This window comes from Hetaerina americana, unplaced genomic scaffold (genome assembly GCF_022747635.1).
Source record: "Hetaerina americana unplaced genomic scaffold, ioHetAmer1.1.p SCAF_9, whole genome shotgun sequence".
Taxonomy (NCBI): Eukaryota; Metazoa; Arthropoda; class Insecta; order Odonata; family Calopterygidae; genus Hetaerina; species Hetaerina americana.
In genome coordinates, this window is record NW_027287538.1 from 45,307,762 (window position 1) to 45,326,301 (window position 18,540).

Genomic DNA, 18,540 nt, shown 5'->3' on the forward strand with positions numbered 1-18,540 from the left:
GGGTGTCAATAAATATGCCACTGTGGAATTGCTGTGTTTCTCTTATGTATTCGTATATAAAAAGATGAAATTCTAGGAATATTGGGGGTAGAGAGACGGCCGTTGGTAGAAATTAGAAGTAGAAGATTATATTGAGAGGCAAATAGATGCTGAAGACAGTATTCCGAGTGGGAGAATGCCGGGAAAACGAGATAGAGGGATCTGAGGATGTTTTGCGTCACGTTTTTTAGGGCTTAGTAGTGCAGTGACGTGTAGTTCCAGGATCCATCGAAAACCCACCCTTACACGGTAGACTACTCCAAAAAAAGCTGTTCCTTTCTTTTCCGTCTATCTCTTTTGTTTGGCCAGCGCACTTGTCCCCTGGGGGTTGTTGGATCGGGTTTGGTATAGCAACCGGGGTGATGTCGCCCCACCAGTGGCATAGCCAAGGTGCAGGAGATCGGGTATTCCATCAATCATTCACCTTTCATTGTTCGCGTAATCCGGTTTGTGCGGTCGCTAGTGTCTGGATTCCCACTCCAAGAGGACGCGGGTTCGAATTCCGGCGGTGGCTGGGATTTCAGAAGTATCCCGATGCCTATCTGGAGTGAAATATATGGAGAGAACACCTCAAGTGGAGTACGCCGTCCGTCACATGGGACACTAAATTGTAAGACCCCTTGGTGTCTTTCACGATTAGGGTAGGCGAATGCCGGCAAAGTATTACTACTTTGTCCATCATCTTCGGGTGGTAAAAGAAAAATTCTATGGATCAGCAAGCTGGCAATGAAGTGAGGAAGTTGATGAGTGGGATCGATATTTTCTTAGCATCTTTAATTGAAGACGCAAAGAAAAGATTAACAAAAACTTTAACCAAGAGTGTATTTCAGTACGGCGAGGAAAAACGGTAATTGAAGCCGGATGTTACGAGTAGATTGGAGGCTATCGAAATGTGAGTGCGGAGAGGAATGAAAAAAATCAAGTTGACTGAAAGGAAAACAAACGAGGAAGTGCTAGGTGTGGTGAAGAGGTAGGAGAGGGGATTGTTGGGATAAATCTGAAGGGAGCAGGAAAGATGGATGCAGAGCATTTTGATGGCAATGATATCTTCAAGAATACTGTGATATAGAGGAGAGAATGTTGGGCAAACCAGGAAGAAGTAGAAATATGATAGGGATGTTGGACGAGATGAAGGGCGAAAGGAAGTGTACGGACTTAAAGTGGAGATTATTGCAGTATATGGAGTCAGGTTGTCTTTTTAGGCGTGGCTTGGTCGAAGAAGTAGGAGTGTTGAATTTGTGTTCATCTAAAACTTACCGTAAACAGTAGCCCCCTGAATAAGATTAATAAAATCTATACGGATCAGAAACTAAGTTGTCGAGGAAAAACGATGAGCGCAGATAGAAGGACTTTGAGATACGTTTGTGTGTAGAAGGATGGAAAAATAAAATGAAGTTACAAGAAAATGAATGAAGAATTTAAAAGAAGGGCAAAAGAACACAGAAGGTCGCCAGGGGAAAATCAATGGAAGCAGGCAAAGTGGATTCAGGACAGTAATGAGTGTCGAAGGAACGCTGAATACTACGATATTGAGAGAAGAATGATGGGCAAGCAAGTTGGACGGAGGTAAACGGTTTTTATGGTTGGAAAATAGATTTATAAGTTTAGTTGTTTGGTGCCGTGTCAGACGGGACTTATCGGTTTATCATTGCTTTGTCCATCGTAAATCTACCTTGAGCGGGAGGCTACTGCTACTCAATCCACAAACGACCTATGCTATTGGAGTAGTGTAGAGGAGATAGATTTGTAAAACTTTTTTATGATAAACTGAGTAGCGTATCAAGATCAAAAGAGGAGGAGCTAATATTGTAATCGCTCAGAGCGAAGGATAAATGACAGATGTAACCCCCTGCATTAATTGAAAGGATGTCTGTTTAGTAATGATGTTGAAAATGTATTATTAGCCCCACCTTACTACGGTAGGGGAGTCCATTTCAATAAAATTAGAGAGATTAAGTGTAGAGCATTTTTTATTTAAGACGTCATTTTTCTCACGAACGGTAAGGGATTAGAATAACGTTGTCCGAACGCGCGAGGGAGGATAAGTATTTAGCGCCAAAAGTAGTCCGGTATGTAATCACCCCCGGCCAGGCACCCTAGCAGTAGCGTGCAGGATTTTTTTTGTTAGTTTCCTCCAAGTCAATATTTTCATTGCCTCAAGAGTTTTTCTTTCTGAAATTTGTTAAAAAATTTGTTGTCTCAAGTTTTTCTTTCTGCTTTTCCTGATCGTCCATGTTTCACGTCCATTTAACAAATACACTGCAAATGAACGTTTTTATGAAATTTTGCCCTATTTCTATGCACATTGATTATTCAGAAAATTCTTCTTGTTTCGAAACGCTTTTATTTGCCAAGGCTATTCTTCTCTTATTCTTAGTCTCACTTGTATTTTTGTTGTAAATAGTTTATTATTAATTATTATTATTATTAGTATTATTAATACATCTTCGAATCGATAATTTTAAAATATAACGAGTTAAATCGACCGTATACTATATCGACAGTGGCATACTGAAAACTGAAAAAAACAGGAAATAATGTTAGACAATCGAGGAAAGGGCAGGAGCAGGATAGGGATGTTGGACGGGATGAAGGGAGGAAGGAAGTACACATAGAGGAAGAGGGACTTGTTGTAGAGTAGGATATTGGGTTGTGTTTTGTTATGAGTCAAAAAATATTTATTTGGTAGTTGAGTCCATCCAAAACCTACCTTAACCGGTAGATTACCTTATACTAATAACATCGAAGATATTGACTACAAACAATAGTATATCAGGGCCTAAAAATCGCCCTGGTTGTGATGAAAAAAATATCGATATGACGTCGATGTATCCTTATATAGCTGAGTCCTAGAAACGCGAGACCTCTAAGGAATTGACCAAGGGATATGGCGTGGTTGGAACGGATGAGGTGACCCCGTTTCGAGATTCCCCTCCCTCCCCACCCCCCGCTTTCGACCCCTATCTCTCCAAGAAAAACATCCTGTCCCTCTGCGACCTTCCTAAAACTTTATCACCGTCCTCCCTTTCGTCTTACGGGGGATGATGTCAAGGGTTCCCGCCCGCCGCACCCTGATATTACAGCAATCAACCGGAAAAACCAGGAACGACGTTGAGGGATATACGGAGGGTTTGGAGGAGAAAGGGGTGGGAAGAGGATAAGGGAGGGGGATGGTTGAGAGAAACACTTTTATAGTACATAAGTATTGGGATTTTCTGCTTCTTCCACTCAAGGTTTTCTCTCTTCGTCCTTCTCCACCGCTGGACATCTTGCCCTCCCTTTCTCTCGCAATCCATTTTTCTCCCCCATTCGATCCAACCTCTTGTCCTTAAACAAAAATAAGGGGAAAAAAACAGGAAATGCGTAAAAATAAAAATAGTTCACTTGCCCTCCTCCTCTCAATTGCCGATGGGATCCCCCAGGGTGGCGAGAATCCCTCCACCATTCCCACTCAAGCCATCAAACCACCCTTCAATTTATTTTCCCGATCAGCGCGTCGAATCTTTGAAGATACCAAGATCCAGCTCTATGAGACTCCGGACGAATTTCCTTCGAGGTGTGGTACCAGTACGGGCACCGCTACGGTGGAGTACCGATGTTTAAGAAGTTTGCCTTAATTACTGGTATCAAAGACCCGGAGCCTGAGATACCATGCCTTGATGCAGGTATCAAGATGCCGGTAACAAGTTTTACGTGATCCCCCTAATTTGCCAGTGCCGATCGTTCATTTTTATTAAGTTAATTAGTAATTAATCATTGGTTAAATAGTAGCAAAAAGGTATTTATTAGTTGATCATTAGTGATTTAGCTTTTAGTTAAATCATAATTATAGCCCTTGTCATTAACTAGTCATCATATGCGTGGAGATATATATCTCAGTTACTCATATCGTACGTACATCCTAGTGCATGACCTTATAGTTATCATGATATACATTATCTTATTTATTTTTGTAGTTTTATTGATTATTATTTTTTATGGTATTTATTACTTCATTTATACATATATAACTAAATAAGTTGGGGGTGGGGCTAACCGTGGGGGTGGATAACATTCCCGCGGAACTATTGAAATGTTTAGGAAAATGTGGGAGGAAGAGGCTATAGGCAAGGAAGGGGCTGATCCGTAGTATCTATGAGGAAGGAATCTGGCCGGAAAGCTTTCTGAGATCAGTTTTAGTTCCTATTCCGAAAAAGGTAAAGGCTACATATTGTGAGGACTACAGGACAATTAGTTTGATATCTCACGCAGCTAAAGTTGTTCTCAGGATCATAAACAAAAGGATAGAGAGTAGGGCAAATGATTACTTAGGGGATGATATGTTTGGGTTTAGGAAGGGGAGAGGTACGCGTGATGCCATTGCAGTACTGAGATTATTAATCGAGAGGAATATAGAACACAACCAGGAGGTATTTGCCTGTTTCGTAGATTTCGAAAAAGCGTTTGATAGAGTGAATTGGGAAAAACTAATGAGTATATTGCAGAAAATAGGAATAGATTGGAGGGAAAGGAGGCTAATCCGCAACCTGTACATGTCTCAGAATGCTCAGGTGCGGGTGGGAAACGGGGAGTCCGGATGGGCAGTGTTAGGAAGGGGTGTAAGGCAGGGTTGCCCCTTATCACCGTTGCTATTCAACCTGTAATCAGAGGAAATGATCGAAGAAGCATGGGAAGAACTGGAGGTAGGAATGAAAGTGGGCGGGGAATTCGTAAATTCAGTTAGATTTGCCGATGACCAAGATATAGTTTGTCAGTCAGCCAAGGGGCTGCAAGCATTGCTTAGTGAATTGGAAATTCAGTGCGACAGGTATGGGATGAGAATCAATATTAACAAAACAAAGGTTATGCGATTTTCTAGAAAGAAAAAGGCTAAGCTTAACATTAAAATAGGAGGGCAAAAACTAGAGCAGGTAGAACAGTTTACGTATCTCGGTAGTGTTTTGGACCAACACGGTCAAAGTAGTAAAGACGTAAGGAGAAGAATTGCTCTAGGCAAAGAGACTTTCACAAGGAGGAGGGAGTTGATGAGAGGGACGTTGAGTAAGGATATTAAGAAAAGACTCGTAAAAACTTTGATATGGAGTATAGCTATGTACGGCGGAAACGTGGTCATGGAAGCAGGAGGATAGACGTTGAGTGGAGGCTTCTGAAATGTCGGTGTGGAGAAGAATGGAGAAGGTGAAATAGACTGAGAAGAAAACAAACGAGGAAGTACTTGGTATGGTGGGCGAAGAGAGGGGATTGTTGGGAGAAATCCTATGGAGGCAGGAAAAGTGGATGAAGGGGGTGTTGACCGGCAGTGGGATGTTGAGTTCCACAATGATGGCTTCCGAAAGTTAAGGAAACGCTGGAAAAAACTATAACTCTCGATGGTCACAATGTAGAGAAGTCTTAAGAATAAAAAATAAAAATAAAGTGTCTATCTAGATTATTTTATTTGGAAATAAGTAAAACTCATGTAATACAAGAGATTTGGCTAAAGACAAGAATAGAATTTTTTGGACAAAAAAATAAAAGCAAAAGCGATTTTTTTAACGGGCTCAAAGTTGGGTTCAGAGTATGAGTAACTCTCTAGAAATGGAAATGATTCATAGCTTACAAGAAGTCACACAAATCCATATTGCATTATGTTCTGCCATAGATCGTGGGAAACCTAGCTTTAAAATACATAGACTTTCTATGATGACGAAATCAATGGATAGAAATATGGATCAAACAGTAGTTAGTGACATTTTAAGGAATAAACTCATTTGTTAAAGATTTTCAATTATATCAAGAAAGGGACCAAGGTGGTTCTGAAATGAACAATCGAATGGTGCTAGACAGCAAAAGGAACGACTGACGGTGCGAGTGGATTATTGTTGCTGATTAATGAAAAAAATTTTTTCTCTGCTACCCCAGGCTTTCAATTGCTAAGCGGCAAAACGTACTGTCAAAGTCGCCCCCATGCAGTTTTCGGATTCGTACAACAACCTTGTTGCAGAGACTTCAGTGCGGGCAATGGAGTCACAGCTTCGCCTTGCAGACACGCATGGATACAGGAGGCTTCGAACAGTACATTGAGACACGACACACACGACTTGCCTTGCCGTTTTTAGGCGGCTTTGTTTATCAGAGGTCGCCTAGTTGGGCTTATGCTCTGTGTCTCAGTATATAATTCCTTTTTCTTTCTGGAGCACCACCAGCATCGTTGTTTTTGCCCTTTTTATATTTATTTAATTATTTTCCGTATTATTATTGGAGTGTGACATTATTAGGTCTCTTATATTTATCATAGGGGCCTATTTTATTTATTTTTGTGTATGTCATAGCCCTATTTGGGTTTTCTTTTAACTTATCATAGTATGTTTTACACCATTCGTTTACTTAATAGACCTTAGGGGTATTTAATCCTCAAAACAAACACATCATATCTTGTTAAAACAGTAGGCGCATCGTTGCGCACTAATTCAACAAACTGATCGCAATGGATCATAGTGTTTGACAAATGTGAAAGAAAAATCAGTCAAGTATAAATCTACCTTAAGTTGGAGACAAATGTTTATAATATCAAGTCACACACGCATATGCCATGGGTGCAGAGTAGAGGAACTGGACTTGTAAAACGTTGCTATGATAAACTGAGTAGCATATCAAGATTATTAAAAGAACTAAGTTTAGAACCGCTCACCGAGTGAATGTTCAATCAAAGTTTAAATCCTTAGTGAATTGGAAGGAGGCCTCTTTAGCGATGGGGTTCAAAATGCTTATCAGTCCCATCCTATGGTAGGAGAAAAATTGCTAACAAGGGCAGAGCTAATAGATTTAAGATGTCATTTTTACTTCGAAAGATAAAGCATCAGAATAAATGTAAGCAACTACAATAGATGAAAATTTATATCTTTGTTCATTCTAAGTACGCCGCCTCTTCATTTTATGTGCCCCTTTACTCTATTAAGGATCATATTATTAAATAACAAGGTATTACAATAACACTATCCGACCGGCACCTGATATGTTGTCATTAATTGGTTTAAACTTAATTTTAATGTCCTTCTTATTACTAACCGCTCATATCTTATACTTAGAAAATTATATTTAACTTAGATCCCTGGTGCATGGATCCGCAGTTATCACCATCTACATTTTTCGAATTATTTTACAAAAATAAGTCATACGTTAAAATTTGGAGTGGCTTAATGTTTGATGTCACATGCCTGGTGTGCAATCAACCCCTGCCACACACCTTAAATCTACACGATGCCCAGGCAGCCGCCACAAGGGCGTATGGCGGGGAATGTGAGGGCACCACCCGTAAAATAGTGTGCAACTACATGTAAAACAGTAAAAACATGGTATTGTGGCACACCCACAGAGACGTATATATTGATGCAAAACTTATTTTAACTTACATGCATGCAAATATATATACATAGCAGCTAACATACTACATAAGCACGTCCACCAACGAATATACTAGATGTCTACGTAACGTTTTATCTTACCCTCACTTGTAAATCGAATGTCTTTACAATTTCTATTATGAGTACGCATTCTTAGTATTATGATTCATGATTGTCCGGAGATAAACGAATATATGTATCTATATGTACTGGAGTATATCTGCCCTATCTTTGTGGTCTAACCTAGCCCCATAGTGTGGGGTCATAATAATTCCTTTGGTGTTAATATTAAACTCGTTTGTTCTGCACCTTTCTAAAAGTGTCAGTCTGGCTTGTTCCTTTCGCATCTCCCAGCCTAATTCCTCTAAAAGGCCTTCCACACTCGTCTTCTCTTTGTAACAATTTTTGACGACTCTATTTTCTCTGAACTTTATCTAATTATTTTAGCGAAACTCTCTCCCAAGGATCCAAATTACTTGCAGCGAATTCCAGTGCGAAGTAATACCTCTCTTTAAGTTTCCCATCACATTTCACCAGCATCAGTAGACTGAAGCTGAGTTATTTTAAGGCGGATCCGAATAATCAATCTCCTGATATACGCTCCCCATGAAAGACGTGGTGTTAGAACTACCCCAAAATATTTTAACTTTATCTTTCGTAGCTAACACTGAAACCTTTATTTCATAATTTATGTCCAACTCATCACTTCTTTTGCTCCGATATTTCAAAACTGTGCCTTTGTTTATGCTCAGTTTTAATCCATCAAATTTGAAATAAATCTCAATCGAGATCATTACCCAACATGTGAGTTCATTTACAAAATATCCATTGATTGTGAACGCATATATTTTGTCCCAGGATGAAATTCGAACACTCGGTCATTAATGAAGGATCTCAGGTTTTCCCGGCGTATGGTATTCAAGAAGTTCTCTCGGGTTTCCCACCGGGTCAGTTTGCAGTACACCGACGTTTCGAAGGCTGACTCTGCCATCGTCTTCAGGGTGAAGACATCACTTCGCCCTGAAGACGATGGCAGAGTCAGCCTTCGAAACGTCGGTGTACTGCAATCTGACCCGGTGGGAGACCCGAGAGAACTTCTTGACTCGGTCATTATTTTAGCTGGCCAACAAAGTTGGCCACCAGACAGACCTTATCGACCTCTCCGATTAGTGTGACGTGCTCCGTTCTTCCGTAAACAAATTGACTCAATTTAACGCATTTCTGTGCCCGTTCTATTATGAGCGATCTGAATCAAATCTGGTTCTCTAGTCACGTTGATTAGCCCTATTCATTCACCGCTCTGATTACACCATTCCTCTCTAAAGCCGCCTCTATACCTTGCACCCGCCTTCAAGACGCGCGGACCCAAGCGTATTTGCGTGGGTATTGGCAATTTTAAGCATCGCATTTTTCACTCCTTTCAATTAAGTACAAAAAAGAAGCATTTTTTCTCATTTACATCCATTATATACATGCCCTATCTAGCTCAACACTATTCTTTAAGCAAGGTGTTCAAAGGTGGTTTACTTCAGTTTCAAAGATCTACTAACCTTTTACGAAATACTACTTACACAAAAAAGGTTGAAACTTCTGTTACTTATTCATATAATCTCCCTGTAGACTGATATAATTTTCTTATCATCGATGCCATTATTCCATGGTCGACGAGAACTCTTTTGTGGAGGTACGTCTTGCCCACCGGAAAAACCGGCTGGTCCGTGGCCGAGGCTTCTTGGTCCGTTGTCACTCGGCCTTCGTTGAATTATCGCGCATCAGCGAACGCACATTTTATGCACACATCCATAGCACCATGATAGCTCATGTCTCTCTCTCTCTCAATGGGCCATGGGTTTCGATATGGTTGTATCTGAACCACGCAAGTGGAGAAAACGGATGATCACACGCTGTTCCTGTACACTTAACGACACCATTTCAATTGTTGGAAACGCTTTTCAATCTATCGGAAGCTACACGAACCCTGTCAACTGCACGGTGTAACCATATATGTACGTATTATGTTCATAAAGTGTGTGTTTTAGGGCAAACCATATGTTTTTATCTACTGCCAATCCTGAGAAAAAAATGAGGTGGCCTTAGAACTTGAAGGGCCTACCATAATTCATTTAGCTATTAAATTCCTACCCATTTCCCCGTGATGACAAGCCAGCGCAGTACAGTTCTTTAATACTCTACGAATTCAATTTTAATCGAGATTTTGTCCGTGCATAATATCTTTAACGCAACGGTTTTGCCGGTATTCTAACAGGCTTCTTAAGTCGATGCGCAGATCGTTCCGGTACCATGCATTTTTTCATATGCACAAACACACCGCAGATCCTTCTGTTCCTTTGGCCCGCAGAAAAAGTGGTGGGACTACCGAAAATTCCGGAATAAAGAAGGACACACACGGAATTTGTGGGTGCCCTTTATTAATGCCTATCAATGCTTGGGTTGGCTAGCGCCATCTCACACCTTCGCTTGATTTATTATTCACATCCGTGAGACTTTTGTAAAACGTGCCCTTTTTGTAAGAGAATGAGGCAGAGTTAGAGGAGTAGCGGTGATTGTTCATTCGCACGTATTAGGCGGTAATGCATTCGCTTATGTACTCGTAAAATGAAGAGCATTGTTTGCATGACAAAAGATAGATAATGTTTTTCGAGAGGGAATTAGCGTGGGAACAAGGTGAGGGGACAATGAGGGGATGTGGTGAGAAGGGAGTAGATCTGAAAAGCAGACATGTTTTACATCGGAGAAGATTGCAAGTAGGGGAAAGAGGAGGAAATTTGTCAGGAGGGCCTTAGGATTCGGATGATATTATTCTTCGATGAATTCAATGGCCTCAGACTCACTTTATGAAATAAATGGTCGCTGAAATGATGAAACGTACCTGATTATGTCACATTTATGTTTCGAAACTGGTCGTATCGAAATAACTTTATGCTTAGAAAATATATAAAATGTTACTTGTTCAGTGAAATCCTTTTTGTTTTATATATTTGGTAATAAGTAATAATAAAAAAATTAGCTTATTTTTGGGCATTTACATTGCATTTTTCTATATAACACAAGGAAGACCACAAACATGTTACCCTACCTCCGCCTGCCATTTATTGCAAGCGGGAGTCGAACCTGTTAAACCTGGTTACAAGTAACCATGTACTACTTACCCCATGTAGTAAGTCAGACCGTTACGCCTCCAAGGTGTATGAATAGTTCAAAATATCTTAACTGATTACGATACATTAAACTATATAGTACGTTTTTCATAAATAAATAAACAAAGGAATGTCACTGCTAGGTTATTGCGCTGAACACAATTGCTAAATCCGAAAATAAACATAATATGACGGAGAAGAAGCCTTTTAAACATCGCGTTGCCATTTCCGGAGGCATTAAAGAGATTTAGTACTTTTTGGGAAACATACAGATACCTCATTGAAGCAGGGTCACAGAATTCACGCTAAGGATTGTCATGCCTTTTGATAAATAAATGAATAAATAGAAGAATACAGGCCATTATTTGGCCATTGATTGAAAATTGAATTTCCTCACAAGAAGTTTTTTTACTCTAGGGCGAAAAATCCAAATTAATCATACATGTTTTTCCATTTTGAATTTTAATTTATCTAATATTCGTCCCACACTATTCTTTTAAATGCATTTTACTTATTTATTAACTCTTTGGAAAACCTTATTGTTAATTTACCGATTAAAGTAAGTTTTTGAATGATCCAATAAATAAGCCCCTGACTAACTCAACGTGAAATAAATATCCTTTAAAACCTACACTGCAATAAGCCAATCTTCAATTGCTCATACTTCCTGCCTCCCTTCATTTCATCCATAATGTCAATTTTACATTCCTCCTTCCATCTTTTTTTTCCAATCTCCAACCTCTCCCACAGTCTTCATTGCGACCCAATATACCTTGCATCCATTCATTTTTCCTACTTACTTTTGAATTTCTCCGAAAAACCTTCTTTCCCCCTCCATACATGCCTGGAAATTCGTTTTTTTTCCTTTCGGATGAACCTCTTTCGGAAATAACGTAAAATTAAATGTTGCACGGGCGTTAAATTTCACAATTGTCCCAACTTGATTGAGCACAGATTGGTCCTTCACGTGCTCTGGCGATAAATGAATAACTCGTTAAAATATAGAAACGGTACTGAAACAAAAAAAAATACGGATCCACGCCATAAAAAGGCTCACACAGCCTGGTTGAATAGTCGGACCAACCAATTTTGGCGAGAAGTGCGAAAAAATTAGGTTTCACTGTTTTTCTCAAAGGATCCACCTATCTTTGTATGGAAACTGCCCGCCTTCCTCTCCCTCCCCCTCGGCCCCAAACCCCCGCCACCTTTCCCCTCCGCCAGCCCCGCTCCTCCCCTTTCCCGTCTCACACTTTCACTTTCCTCTGAAACCTTGGGTCACCTCTGCCCTTGGATCGGTGAGGCGAGAGAGAGAGAGAGAGAGATGGTAAGAATCGCGGGTGCGTGCGTGCGCGGACGACTGTGAGTGCTTTCGTGCCGAGTGGGTGAGTGATTTGGAGTTTACCCTCGCTGTCGGAAGAAAGGGTGGGCTGGTAAAGAGAGGGATGTGTGGGGGGGTAAAACAAATGATGAGGTATTTAATTATTTGGGTTGGAACTTAGGAGATGGGTACGTAAACGTAATTCAATTGTGAAAATAATTTTTTTCAAACAAAGCTGATTTTGGTTTATTTTATTTTTTTTTGCAAAATTACTTCCCTTTCGTTGGTTTCCTCAATTTTGAAGTGTCCTCAAATAATCCTTTCCACTTTGTCGCATTCATTAATTGTTCTAAAATTTGTTGATATGTTTCCTTGTTCTTAAGACTCTCTCTCCAATCACATTCTCTCGTTCCTTTCTGTCTCTCAGACCCTTTCTCTCTCTCTATCTCAAATCATTTCTTTCCATTAATCCGTTTCGCAGATCGACTCATGTATGTCTTCCCAAGATGACGTCCAAAAATACTGACATAGAAGTGTTTCGGAACAAGATGTACTAAAGTGTGAATGGAGGACTTACACATTTGCAAGAGGACGCCTTGGTGTCTTAATTTGTTTGAGCAATCGGATGGGAAATGAGGAGATGCAGGTTCGAATCCTAGTCAAGGCGAATGATTTCCGCCAGGCGAAATTTCTTCATTTCGATGTTCATTGGTGGAATCATTTAAAGTTACTATCACGGCACCTATCACGATCCTTCGAAGATGTTCAAATTATCGGAGACATGAGAACAAGAATCAATGTAAACCAAACCGTTGAGCGGTTTTCCAAAAAGTTAAAAGCTAAACGTTTAAATAGGAGGGCAAAAACTAGGGCATATGGAATCGTTTACGTATCTTGAAACTGTTCTGCACCAAAAGGGTCAAAGGAGTCGGGACATAAAGGAAAGAATTAAGCTAAGCAAAGAAGCTTTCATTAGGAGGAGGGAATTGATGACACGGACGTTGAGTAAGGATGCTAAGAAAATACTCATAAAAACTTTTATGTGGAGCGTAGTGATGTACGGCGCAGAAACGTGGTCATCGAAGCAGAATGATTGACGTAGATTGGAGGCTTTTGAAATGTGGGTGTGGAGAAGGATAGAAAAGATGAAGTGGAATAAGGAAAACAAACAAGGAGGTGCTGGGTGTGGTGGAGGAGGAGAGGGGTTGTTGGGGAAGAGAATGTGGAAGACTGTGATAGAAAGGAGAATGTTAGGCAATTGAGGAAGGGTTAGGACTAAGATAGGGATGTTGGACGGAAAAAAGGGAGGAAGGAAGTACGCGGAATTGTGGTAAAGTTTATTCATAGTATGGGTGGCCGGTGTGTGTCTTGTGGATCGAGGGTAATTAAATGTTGTCATTATCAGTCTGTGTCTATCTAAAAATCTAACTAAAATGGTGAAATACGACAAGAATATTTACTTGCTGATTCATGAAATGCTTACTTTAAAAAATTAAATATGTATTTATGTTCTCTATTGTGTTGCCACGATATAAAAATCAAACAAACCGTTGTAGTTCCAAAAAGAGCAAAAAATGTAGGCATTCAGTCTTCGGAGACAATTTTATTTTGACGACGAGGCATAGTTTTTTTATGCCCCAAATTAGCATCAAAAATTAATTTTGAAAAATCTGCCTCAGAATGCACATCAACGAAAGAACGAACGTTCTAAGTTGTGATGCCTAATAGAACTATATCCGACGAGCAATTATCTACCAAAGTTACCTCAAACTTTGATGTTCATCCTTCCGGAACTGAAAGTAGTTTGTTATCTACACTGATGCTGTCAACGCAATTTATTTCATGGCCAAATCATTTCCTTGCCCCCCCCCTCCCCCCACTCACCCACCCACGAGTATGAGAAATTCTTACTTTTTTCGGAATACCCAAGTTACCGCTTCCACACAACAATTTGGGAAGGAGTTGAAATGTTCTCAGGAAATTTGGCAAGAATTTCGAAACAAATTATCTGTAAAACTTCGGAAATGATTCTCCCACGGAGAAAAAAAATAAATAAAAATAAAAAGGTTCAATTTCCATTTTCATACCAATACCTGGATTGCGAACGGTCATTATTCAGCACTTACATATCAATTTCAACTCTCCGTGAATTGGTTTCGAATTGGCATCCATGGCCGTTAAATGTGTGGGGATAATGACTCAATGAATATTGAAGGGGGAATTCCGTTTTCCTCTTCTGAATCGATTGAAAGCTCAGTAGACCGTGTCGCGGAGGAGAACATAATTAGCTTCGTGTTCTAGGTGAAACGGTAAATGTCTCGATTGGAATTGGGAGACGGACTGTGGAAGGGAAACCCCGACCTCATTCACACAATTAAGGTGGTTTTTGGGGAGAATCTCAAGAGGATCTCTCGTGACATATACCATCTTAATTGGCTCTTAAGGGTCATCACTGAAGACACATCTACTTCGGATAAGTGTTACTTTAAGGTCGCTTTATGTTTAAGTTTACACCATGCACCGCGTGAAATACCCCTCATTTTCCCCCGTCTTCAAAGCAATTGCTTTGGCTACTGGGTTGGAAGGTTATTTTTTTCCCGATATTTTTTTAATATTTCTATATTGATAACATTATTACCTTAAACGGATTTATTTTCGCGGGAATTTATCCTTAAGGCCGTGCTTGTTTTGCGACCTCGTCTGATTTTCCCAAATAAGACTTTCCGAAAACGAAGCAACACTTACTGATATTTTGATACTTCTAGCTACGTGCAGTATTGAAAAATCACACACAAAATAAACACGCAAGAAATATAAACATTTCCTTGATGCACGAATGTCACGTTCACCCCGAACAAGTATCCCTTTGGGTAAAGTGGCAATCCGGCAATTTATAAACAATCTTTATCATTTATCAAGGGAACACAAAAAAATCAATAATGTTTTTAGTCCTTTTTAAGTTCGTTTTATTCTCTCAATTGGAGCCATTTTTTTATCAGAAAAAAATTTTAATTGATTTAATTAAGAGTTTCTCCCGAAGGTTTCCAATAGCAACAACGGCAACTGTTATCCCAATCCAAATGAACAAGATGACGTGTTTCAGGAAAGGTATTTCCTATTTCATTCCTCTCTTTTTTCAAAGTTGGAAATAAAACATCGGAGAACAATCAATTAGGGTGATCTACCTATTTAAAAAAATGAGTTTTGGGCGGTAATGACTTTTGATTCATAACTATTACGAAAATCTTATTTTTCCTTATTCATTCATTCGTAACTTCTATGTCATTCATGCTGTCTTGGAAGTATCTACTTTTTCTTCCCTTACTCCGCTTACCCTTCATGCATTCTACCTTCCAACACGGCCACAAATACCTCTCAATACTTCCTCCATTCCTTTCTTTTCTATTTAGAATTTTCCCACAGTAATACCCTCTCGTTTCCCACCATAACGTAAAACTTCACCGGTGGTTTTCTTTTCTATCTAAATATTTTCTCAATATTCTCCACACCAGTATTTCAGAAGTATAAAAGGTTTGCATAAAAAATATCGGCAATAATTTTACCTGACATGTGCGTGAAGAGTTGAATTCCGACTGTCAGTTGAGTGTGTTCATGAACGCAGGTCGTATTGGCATTGACAAGATGACAGTGCACACCATTGTCACTTAAAATCTTAACTCGTCCCAAAGGTCTTGACGGACGACCAAGAGCAGAGTTGAGTGTCTGCTTGCGAAGACCTTTTGCACCGGCATTGCGACGATTCCCCAAACCCATTACAGTCCCAACTTTGCACCAGCTGACTATTTCCTATTCCCAAAAGTGAAATCTTCCCTCAAAGCACACTACCATGGGACCCTAAGTGTCGTCAAAGAAGCTTGCAGATGTACCCTTAAGGACCCTACGAAATCCGCCAACCAGGGAGTCTTTTAGTCGTTGAAAAGCCGTCGTAAAAAGTGAAAAGCTCAATGGATGTAATTTGAAGAATATTGAGGAATTGTAGCAACATCTGAAATAAATCTCTTTTTCCTAAACATTTCCCAATACTTTTCATACAAACCATGTATATCATATCTGCGCTCGTCCTCTAGCATCACACAATTATTGTCTGTTTATTTAGGATCATAATATTGATAATTTTAAATTTGAAAATAATTACTGATATTAATGCATCTTTTATAAGTCTTTACGCCTACACTTAGCATAGATGTAATCATTCCCCTCGTCTCGCGAATGACATTTCCCTTTCGCTATTTTTCGCTTCCCTTCCCATGGACTACCACCTTGACGTCGTGGAAGGACTGGTGCGTTCCGATGACCCATAGAACTCTGCTGGCTGGAGCCATAATAATTGCTCCTGGTAAGGTCACCCATGCCAAATAGGTCGAAGGTTAGGAGCCAGAGGAAAGGTAGTCCGCGCAGCGTCTGTTCCTCAGTGAGGCGGCTGCAAAGGCGTCTGACCAGAGTGGGGCGACCAGTAAGTGATGGTGTCACCTTATGAACACTATTGAGGAAGGTGGGTAGGTAAGCGAAGAAAGAGACTACGGTTTAGGAAAAAGGAATGATCGTGGGGAAAAAGCAATAGGAAAAGCTTAGAAAAGCAAGAGTTCTGCAGAGGACAGTTTTAGGAACAACGCGTTTCATTCGCTTAGTTGCCTCGGAGCGAATGCGAAAATAGACCATTATTTAGATATAATGAATTGGAGCGTCCAATTCACAAAAAGATAAAACAGGGATGGAGGCTTAGGAAAAGGAATTTGGAATCAGAAACAGGAACGGTAAGAGCATCAGCAGGTTCCAGGGAAATTTATTGGTGTGGACAGGGAGCTGGGTACTATAGAAGAAAAATGGTAACATATTAAAAAAAGAATATCGAAAGCCGCAAACGAAACTATGGGAACAGTAAAGAGGAAAAGGACAAGGAAGCCATGGATTACAGACGAGATGATTAGAAAAATGGACAAGAGAAGGGAAGGGGTAGAATGTAAATATAGAGATAGGTAGACGGAAGTATAAAGAGTTAAAATTTGTTATCTCCAGCGTAGATTTATGTAATTTGCATAGCATATTGAAATGAAATGCAATTAATGACTTTGTAATTACACACTCTTTATTCAAAAAAACACGACACAGGTTTCGACATTGAAGGTCACTTGATGATAACGTTCAACGTCAAAACAGGATGCGTGTTTTTAAATAAAGTGCGTGGAATGACAAAGTAATTAATTTATTTTAATTTCAATATATAAAATGTGAAATAATAAACTAAAATGAGTAATAAACAGAGCAAAAGAAGTGAGGTGGAAAACGCAGCGCGAGGATATAGAAAATTTGCAGCGACGTGGTGACATTGGTACGCTATACACTAAGTTTAAAACAATTGCAGGTAGTAAGACGGTACAGTCTGCGATAAAAATCAAAGCTACGTCAAGAAAAAGACTAGTCGAACCAGAGAAGATCCAAATAAATGGAAATTATGTATAGGGGAAGAGTATGATAATGGTATTAAGGCCAGCAAGCTTAGGCATACCAGACAGAGTTTTTGCACGTTTCAAAAATAAATAATAACGCTTTAGAGAGCTTCAAAACCGTATATTCACAGCGTATCGGTTTACGAAATGCACGCGAATGGGTGTTATATTACCTTTATTCACTCAATAAAGACCCAAAGGTACCCGAAGATTAAGTAATACATTGAAACCAGGTCGCACAATGAATCTTATCTAATGGAAAATTGCTACTACACGTTTATTATTATTATTATTAAAAATACACATGTGCTGATAGACATTGTCAGGTGACACACAAGTCCTAAATAATCGCAAAAGATAATAGATAAAATCAGACTTCAAAACACAAATCTCTTTAACAAAGCAAGCGAATCCCCATCCCATTTACAACCATTAATCAGCAAGAAAAAAAAGATAAATTAAAAAAAATTAGCTATTACATATAATACAATACACCACACATCAATCAAATTATTACATATATACCTTACATCTATTCTTAAAAGTATACACTCTGTTAGGAAAGGGCTCGAATATTTTTGCAGGTAAGGTGTTCCAATCAACAATTGTTCTATTTAGAAAAGAAATTTTTTTAAATTTGTTCTCTGTGCCCGGCATTTTACCTTAAATTTGTGATCATTTCTGCCTATAAACTTTGGGTTCCCCGCCTCTTTCCTAAGATCTGCCCAAGCTTTCTCCCCCTTCAGAATGCGGAACATTCCAGAAAGTCTGCTTACTTTCCTTCTAGTTTCTAGAGGTTCCCAGCCCAGCGTTTCTAGCATGTCAGACACACTCTCCATCCTCCTATGCTTCCCCAGTACATATCGGGCAGTCTTTCTTTGCACCTTTTCCAGTTTTTTAATATGACCTTCTTCATGAGGGTCCCATACAAGAGAAGCGTACTCTAAAATTGGTCTTACTAGGGTCTGATAAGCCTTCTCCTTGGCACGTTCTACATCACGTGCTAATTCCACCAGATCATACCAAAAACTACTCAATTTTTTTAATCACTCGTTGTTAACATATGTTATAGGATACACATTGATACTTACAGTCACCATCTAACCACCTTATGCCCCTTTCATGCTACCCTTAACGTTACTTCAGAATATACCAGCTTGTTGAAAATCTTGGTA